This window comes from Nematostella vectensis, chromosome 14, assembly GCF_932526225.1.
Source record: "Nematostella vectensis chromosome 14, jaNemVect1.1, whole genome shotgun sequence".
NCBI classification, from domain to species: domain Eukaryota; kingdom Metazoa; phylum Cnidaria; class Anthozoa; order Actiniaria; family Edwardsiidae; genus Nematostella; species Nematostella vectensis.
This window is the reverse complement of record NC_064047.1, coordinates 4,663,927-4,673,205: the sequence shown is the minus strand read 5'-3', so window position 1 is coordinate 4,673,205 and position 9,279 is coordinate 4,663,927. Positions and strand designations below refer to the sequence as shown.

General features: G+C 38.1%; 1 long non-coding RNA gene across 1 annotated transcript; it reads left to right on the top strand.

Annotated features, from left to right (window-relative positions):
• The first annotated feature begins 7,137 nt into the window (after positions 1 to 7,137).
• Positions 7,138 to 8,271, top strand: LOC125559734. The gene is made up of 2 exons (XR_007306406.1): positions 7,138 to 7,440; positions 8,129 to 8,271. It is a non-coding gene; the product is annotated as an uncharacterized LOC125559734 (long non-coding RNA).
• Positions 8,272 to 9,279: the final 1,008 nt, after the last annotated feature.

Below are 9,279 nucleotides of genomic sequence, written 5' to 3'. Positions count from 1 at the left end.
GGTACTATAGTTCTCTGTAGCTTTGGTACTCTAGTTCTCTGTAGCTTCGGTACTATAGTTCTCTGTAGCTTTGGTACTATAGTTCTCTGCAGCTTTGGTACTATAGTTCTCTGTAGCTTTGGTGCTATAGTTCTCTGTAGCTTTGGTACTATAGTTCTCTGTAGCTTTGGTACTATAGTTCTCTGTAGCTTTGGTACTATAGTTCTCTGTAGCTTTGATACTATAGTTCTCTGTAGCTTTGGTACTATAGTTCTCTGTAGCTTTGGTAATATAGTTCTCTGTAACTTTGGTACTATATTTCTCTGTAGCTTTGGTACTATAGTTCTCTCTAGCTTTGGTAATATAGTTCTCTGTAGCTTTGGTACTATAGTTCTCTATAGCTTTGTTACTGTAGTTCTTTGTAGCTTTGGTATTATAGTTCTCTGTAGCTTTGGTACTATAGTTCTCTATAGCTTTGTTACTGTAGTTCTCTGTAGCTTTGGTACTATAGTTCTCTGTAGCTTTGGTACTATAGTTCTCTCTAGCTTTGGTAATATAGTTCTCTGTAGCTTTGGTACTATAGTTCTCTATAGCTTTGTTACTGTAGTTCTCTATAGCTTTGGTACTATAGTTTTCTGTAGCTTTGGTACTATAGTTCTTTGTAGCTTTGTTACTGTAGTTCTCTGTAGCTTTGGTACTATAGTTCTTTGTAGCTTTGGTACTATAGTTCTCTATAGCTTTGGTACTATAAAAGTTCTCTGTAGCTTTGGTACTATAGTTCTCTATAGCTTTGGTACTATAGTTCTCTGTAGCTTTGGTACTATAGTTCTCTGTAGCTTTGGTACTATAGTTCTCCGAGCTTTGGTACTATAGTTCTCTATAGCTTTGGTACTATAGTTCTCTATAGCTTTGGTACTATAGTTCTCTGTAGCTTTGGTACTATAGTTCTCTGTAGCTTTGGTACTATAGTTCTCTATAGCTGTGGTACTATAGTTCTCTATAGCTTTGGTACTATAGTTCTCTGTAGCTTTGTTACTATAGTTCTCTGTAGCTTTGGTACTATAGTTCTCTGTAGCTTTGGTACTATAGTTCTCTGTAGCTTTGGTACTATAGTTCTCTATAGCTTTGGTACTATAGCTCTCTGTAGCTTTGGTACTATAGTTCTCTGTAGCTTTTGTAATAGTTCGCTGTAGTTTTGGTAACCATAGCTAGTTCTCTATAGCTTTGTTACTATAGTTCTCTGTAGCTTTGGTACTATAGTTCTCTGTAGCTTAGGTACTATAGTTCTCTGTAGCTTTGGTACTATAGTTCTCTGTAGCTTTGGTACTATAGTTCTCTATAGCTTTGGTACTATAGTTCTCTGTAGCTTTGGTACTATAGTTCTCTGTAGCTTTGGTACTATAGTTCTCTGTAGCTTTGGTACTATAGTTCTCTGTAGCTTCGGTACTATAGTTCTCTATAGCTTTGGTACTATAGTTCTCTGTAGCTTTTACCATCTGGTGACTGTTTTCAATGATGTACCCTTACGACCTCACCCATTTGCTCCTAACCCAAAGGGGGGCGGGTGGGGTGGGGGCAGGGGGACAAGAAAATGGGGACATTTACCATATGATGACTTCAGCCATTTGCTCCTAACCCGAAGAGGGGATTGGGGGGGGGGGGGGGGGACGGGGTGCGCAATGATAGGTATGACATGGAAAAAGGATAATATTTGAAGGTCCATGCGAACTCGCCTGGATTATTCACACAGAAATTCTTCGGAAGTCATCAAGGCGTGCGCAAATAAGGCCAACCGCTTATTCTCTGGCATATTCGGTGTTCAGTTCTATGGGAAGTGCTGGAGGGATGTGCGGGCAGCAATACAATACAACATGCACGGAGCATCAAACAGCTGTGAGCATGACGTTGAGAAGCACAGGACGAATTTTGTGTACGAAATCACCTCACTAAAAGGTAAGTACCGCTTTTCTATACCTCTCCAAATAGTTATTTTAAAGTACATCATTGACTCTAATCAAATCAGCTATTCTTTGCGAGACGACCTGGTATACCATGTTAAGTGCCCTTCAAGCCACAAGATAGATATCTCGTATTGCAACTACGGACGTACACAAGTTAATTTAGGTACTAGGCACTTCATTGCATATATCAATATTTAAGTTAGAATATAATTTAAAAAACATTTAAAAAGCTTAAATAAACAAACAAACTTTATAAAAAATACAGAGGAAGTGCGAATAATTAAATATTGAGTGATTGAGTGATTCCTTCTGGCTCAGCTCTGCGTCAATCCGTGAGAAGTGTCAAGGGAAAAACTCGTGCACGCTTTAGGCGAAGAAGTGGATGTTAGGCGACCCATTTCTCAGTGCATACAAGTACCTGGAAGTCCACTACAAATGCATCTCAGGTATGTTTCCATGACAACCGCAATCATCATATACATTAACAGCACCTTTTTGAAAATTTGCCCGATAAAACGGCAAATCTAATCTACTTTAATTGATACAACGACAAAAATCGCTGAATCATTATCTGACAAAGAGGAACAAAATATGGTTATAAATAGCCTATCTTTCGAAACTTTTGCATAGAACATCCCAAATCCAAATAAGTTATCATAATCACTTCGTATTCAATAAGCCACCGATATTCTTCAAAATAATTGTCTTTGTGACGTTACGGTGAAGTCACTTAAATGAGCAGAAACGTGCAATATTTCTGTTTTTTTCAGATATGTATTTCTGTATGTCTTTTTTTCGATAATCTTATTATATTGCAGTAGACATATATTATTAAGGACACTGTTTCTATGACAACAATATATGACATCTGTGACGTCATTGATTGGCATGGTACATTTAATATAGCATAAGTTTGCGAACTCTTAATTAAAGTAATAATTTAAATATCTTTTCCAAAAAGGTTTTTTTACTTTTTATTTACAATAGAGGAGTATCAAAAGTGTTTTGCCAAATTCAGATGTTAGTTTTAAAAAATCTGCGATTTTTGATAATTCTGTGACATCAGCATCCACCATCTTGGAGCCGCCATATTGGATTTAATAAAACTTATTGATTTTAATCAATAAAAACTTGGTAGCGAAATGTAAAGCTTTTTGACAGTATTCAATCTTCGTTTCAAGTTATATTAATGATTTCAGGGGGATATGAATGTTTTTTTGGTATTTTTACAAGCACTATTTTGAGGTCAAAAATTGACAAAAAAACACCATCCCTCCCCCCCTAAAAAGAAAAGTAAATTTTTATTGTGTTTTTTTCAAAACACGTCGTATTAATAGTTGATCTTAACTACTTAAAGCGTTTTGCCTTATTTTCATTAAACCTATGTCTCAAAACTTGGTTGCCATGGTTACCAGGCTACACATATCAAAAATTTGTTTACCCCAAACTGATCCCAAATAAATTTTGGGAAAAGTCACCAATTTGCAATGCCTAGCCCTACTAGATAAAAAATTATGTGCATCTATCTGTGTAACACTGTACACTGTGCATCTATCAGTGTAAAGACGCATACAAAAGGCATACAAAAAAAGGTAAAATTAAAGAATGTTCTTCAGACTCTTTTGTTGTTGCTTATTATTGAAAATACAATGGTTTATTTGCAGGGTAACTCCAAAAAAAAAACTACAAATGAAGCCTGAAACATTATTGGTGATATTTGATTGAAAATATATTGGTTACTCGCTTGAGGTAGCCGATGGAAATGGATGCTTTTTGTGACTCGCCATTGAACGGAAGCATAAAATGGCTGCATGATTGGCTTTCTTTAAATCTGTTCACTGTGTCTAGTACCAACTTCATTGTCTCTAAAAAAACATATTTCCTTCTTTATAATTTCTCAGGCATCTGGTGTTCCTTTACTTAATAAGTTTTGTTATTTGTTACAGGGGAAATATAAAGCGTCGTTGCGAACCGAAATTGGCATAGGTGAGTGTAAAACGAGAGTGAACAATGATGTGAAATGAGATAAATTTAAAGGTAACGTAATCCAATGAAGAAATTGTGATAATCAAGTGTTATACAATAAAAAAGGAGTAATAAAGTCACCGAATGACGCTTTTAATTTTCTTCCTCTCAGCCCAACACGACCCACTTATCGCACCCTTTCTATGCATTTCCGTTTCCCTCCAAAATGTATTTCAATTTCCAATTCTTATCAGAGCGCTCTTGCGCGTTTTATCGTTTAACAAACGAGGCACTGAATATTTTGGAATATTTGTGTGTGCGATCGAAGGCGCTAATCGCTGACCGACTGCCCCTAATACGGTGCGCCTAATCGCTGAAATAATGCACACGAGTGTAATTTCAATAAAGATGGTCTTACAAACTTACATACACGGGGAACCATGGCGTGGGGTGAAGGTCAGAGCAACGAGGCGCGAGAATGAGGCGAAACTCGCCATTGATAATCGAGCTGCTTGTCCGACACAAGCCTCGTTTCCATGCTTGGTCCACCATATATCTCTATATTAAACAATTATTCTTTAATTTCTTTAATTAAAGCTTTCCGTCTCGGGGACTATCCACCGCTATTCGCTGAGCCTGAGGAGAATAATTGTTTTAGTTTATACTTGGCGGGGACTGAACAATACACATTTTGCTGTAATCATTTTATCGAATTTCCAACTTTACCTTATAGGTCGCGCGAGACGAGACGAGGTATCGCTTCTGACAGTAATGTTGATGCTCGTATCTTTTTGAAGATTTTATTCGCTCTACAAGGAAACCAAATCCATATTCTGTTTTCTGACACATTTCTATTAACCACCACGAAATACAGAACCTCCAATGAATACATTATACAAATTTTGATTTTCCATAAGACAACAAATCTACATCAATTTTAGCAAAAAAAGCCGTTTCTATGTGAAGTTTGATAACGTTGGGTGTTTTTTGTATTATACTGCTATTAATGGGCTAGCTAAATATTGTGTGATGAGCTGAAGTAGTGCAAGTAATAATTTGTCCACCGCAACATAAAACCTATCAACAAGATCTATAATTGCATCTAAAATTTGTTGCATGTGACGATAACGGAGCGGAGCAACCAAAACTGGACCTTTATTCTAGAAGACCGAGTAGGCGAAAAATGCGAATAATGAGAAAGACGCCAGAGATAATTGTCTTCCATTACAAGATTATATTGCGTTGAAAACGCTGTTTGAGGGGGGATGCGCCAATCCGCAAATGTCCTTATAAAAATGTAATTTCTAAGCACATGTTAGGGGGCTTGGGGACATGCCCCACGGTACTCTAATCCCTACAATTTCATTTATTTCCCCAGATTTATAATTCCTTTATTCGGAATAACCCTTCACTCAACTAAAAGGTCCACTCCGATAAAAAAAAAAAATGAGTTGGTGTCCGCACCCGGGGAAGGGTGGGGGGTTAGACTTTGACCCTGTACAAAACCGAGAGAAGCCCCCACCCCCTCGGGACAAAACAGCAGTTTAATGCCCCTACCCCTTGGGATGCAAATTATAGGCAACTACCCGACAGCAAGTCATCTGAAATAAGCTTTTTTTATCTTTCAAAGCCAGTACACTTCAGCGAGTACATTTGTACCAATTACTATGAAGATAACAGTTACAAAAAAAGATGGTAAAATAAATCATATTCATCTGGCATTATTTTTTTTCAATATTCGTTTTTGCACATGTCTCCGTGCAGCATGCCACACGCTGATACATGGAATTGCTTGCTACAGAAGAGTCTCAAGCCAGAAACCAACATGATATTTTTGACACTATTAACTTGTCCCAAACCCCCACGGTGGGGATAAGTCTTAGAGTCAAAAACTGTCAATTCCCCCACCCCATCGGGACAGATTCTCGTTCAAAAGTGCTCTAAACTGCCACCTTAACCCCACACTTCTCCGGGACCATGAGGGTGGGGGTTCCAAATGACTAGTGCATAAAATGTCTGAATACAGACCACTACTCTTTCTGTGTGTTTGGTACAAAAAATTCCATGTGGGGAAGTTTAGCATTATCAGGACAATGGGTTTCTGCCTACAGTTCTTGCATAGATGATAACTTATTTTACCGTAAAGGTTATCGTTGTGTAGTTTTTCTTAAACTACACAAATAAACAACCCAAAACGATAGAGTCGTGAGTCGTGATGAAAGCAAGAAATCTCGGAAATATTTTTAAGGGCTTTGAAATAAAAGACGCACACAGAGACATGTCTGAGTGTAAAGTGAGATAATAACATCACGACCGAGGAGAAGTTCTTGAATCTTTATGAAGCATGACGACAAATAGCCTTCGTTACATCGAGCTTTCTTGTGTATTTGTCGGTAATTTTGTTGTGGCACAGAAGTGGATACAAATTAATGAGAGCTTTTCCAAGGTTAAGTGTGTGATTATCCATAGTGGCCCATGTATTTTGTGTATCTTTAACCCTACTGGCCCTTAACCACACTTAGCACCCTGTTAAACTATATTCTAAATTTAAAAGACTTTTAAATCTGAAATTTGTAAAAGAAGGCATGACAAAAACCCACAAGTTTACACTAGCAGTCTCAACTGAATAAAACTAATTATATATTTTTAAGAAAAAAACAAAGATTTGATTCGTCAGGTATTAGGCCTTTTTTACCTACTCTAGAAGATGTTTGTATTACCTTGTTTTTTTTTTCTTTTATATTTTGAATGGACTGTTTTCTAATGTTGATGATAGTCATAATGCTTAATTCCTTTCTGAGATGAGCGCGCAAAGAGCACAACACCGTTTCAAGTTGAGTGTGATGTTATCTCAAGTGGCGCGAGCACACGATGAGAAGCCTCGCCCTTTCTGCCACCGCAAAAAAAAACATTTCAATTCCGTTTGCAAATAAAATCTGTAAAAAAATAAATAAATAAAAAGAAACTTGACGATACCAAAAAAATCTACCTTAGTGTCATAATTATTTCTAATTGAATTTTTATCTATCACTCGCGTTCCCATGGAAACAAGAATGGCGGTAAAACATTAGCTAAATGATATCAAACCTGGGTTCGCCTGCCAACGTCTGAGTATCTTCTTCAATACCTGGATTATTAGGAATTTTAACCGATGAAGGCGCTAGGGCTGCGTTATCCACTAAAACTTGGTGTTCATTTTGTCTGTATTCGACTTTTTTTTTCATCGGATTATATCAGAAATGAAAATAATAGAATTAATGTCATGTACCATTCAGTTACCAATGATAAATCTGTAATCTATGAGCGAAAATGAAGCTAACGAGAAAAGCTGGCCGTCAAAATTAATCATACAAATGACTTTGTGAATGACCAATGTAACCTATATAAGACGTCCCATTCCTAACCGTTTCACCGTGTCCTGACAGTGTCACACCCAGTTCAGTTATACACCCTGCACAACAACATGGCCTCGAGGATTGTTTTGGTAGCGCTTGGCGCTGTGTTCGCCTCTGTTTTGATCTCCGTCTATGGAACGGTACATGTTTCCGTTTGCTTCTTATTAACCCGTTTCCATTTGCTTCTTGCTTTTCTTTTGCTTCTTGTAAACGTGTTTCCCTTTGCTTCTTGTTAACGTGTTCCTCATTTTTCTTTTTACATGTTTAATTTGCTTCTGTTTGACATGTTTCCATTTGCTTCTTGTTAACGTGTTCCTCTTTCCTTCTTGTTAACATGTTTCCCCTTGCTTCTTGTTGACGTTTTTTCACTTTGCTTCTTGTTAAATTGTTTCCCTTTCCCTCTTGTTAACATGTTTCCCTTTCCTTCTTTTTGTATCCCTTTGCTTCTTGTTAACATGTTTCCCTTTGCTTCTTGCTTTTTTCCCTTTCCTTCTAGTAAACATGTTTCCCTTTGCTTCTTGATAACATACGTGTAAGAGCGTTGCATTTTCGAAAAGCCACAAAATTTTAAAAACTTTAAAAACTAAAACAGTAACTTTGATTACTGTTTATATTTTACAATATTTTTCTTTTTTTTTTCCTTTTATAGCGTTTAGACTCCACTTCTGCTTATATGCTTTGATTTTTTTTATGAAAACTCCTTCATTTCAGCTTTAACTTCCCTGAGACTAGGCCAGTTTATGCTGTCTCCTAGCTTGAACACACACACGTGTTCGTGGGAGAGAGGAGGTTGCGATTTATACCAAAATGTATCGTTCTTTACTTTAGGGTGAAATAGAGGTGAGCATTGGAGATGGCAAAACAGCCACACTCGGACATGTCGGATGTTACAATGACGAAGACGCCCCTAACCGCTCGCTCCGTACCCTCTACCACAACCACCGCTCAGAAATAGTGTGGGCACTTTGGCCTGACATGACCCACGTCATCAGTGCATGTGCGAGGGAGGCTTTTGAGGAAGGCTTCACCGACATGTTTGGTGTTCAGTTCTATGGCGAGTGTTGGAGTGATGTCTCGGCCGCCTCGAGATATAGCATGCACGGTGCATCATCTCATTGCGTTAATGGCGTTGGAGAGAACTGGGCGAATTTAGTATACAGAATTAACGGATTTAAAGGTAAGCTCTACGTATTTTTTTTTTACCTCTTCAAGTTCTAGGGATGCAAGGGAGGGGGGGCATGTGGGCTGAAAAAGGTGGGCTGGAAAATGAGATATTGGGACCTATACAAAGTATGGCGGAACGAATTAAAATATTTTTGAAATCTCATGGTTCGCCTCTGAAGATATTTATTTTTAAGCAGTTAAGTACTTTTAAGTTATGATAGAAAAGCGTTGCAAATTTGGTCTCAACGTCGTCATTACTATGTATTAGTTATTTTTTACCTGTTATTTAAAGCCTACAGCAAGCGCTCCGCATTTAAAATCCTAATACATATATTAATAACATCAGCTTCAGAAGAAAAAGATGATAATATCCATGCCTCGAGCGTGTTAAATCAGGGATGACGTCCTCATGAGCTGACGCACTAACAAACTGAAACACCTGCACATTTATCCTTCACCAGACATAATATGCGAGCACCACACTCGTACAATCCAGTGCCCAGCCAGTAAGACAATTGACGTCTCGTACGCGAACTACGGTCGAACAGCCCCCGGGTCTGAAGCCTGCCCTAGTGCTTCCATACAAACCACGAATTGCTTCTCCAGCTCTGCGACGATCACTGCCGCGTGCCAAGGGCAAAACTCGTGCACACTCCAGGCCAAGAACTCGGTGTACGGGGATCCGTGTGTCGGCACATACAAGTACATCGAGATCAGATACAATTGTGTCTAAGGTAAGTCCGGACAACCCCCCCCCAAAAAAAAACAACAACAACAACAACAACAAACAAACAAACAAACAAACAAAACAAGCA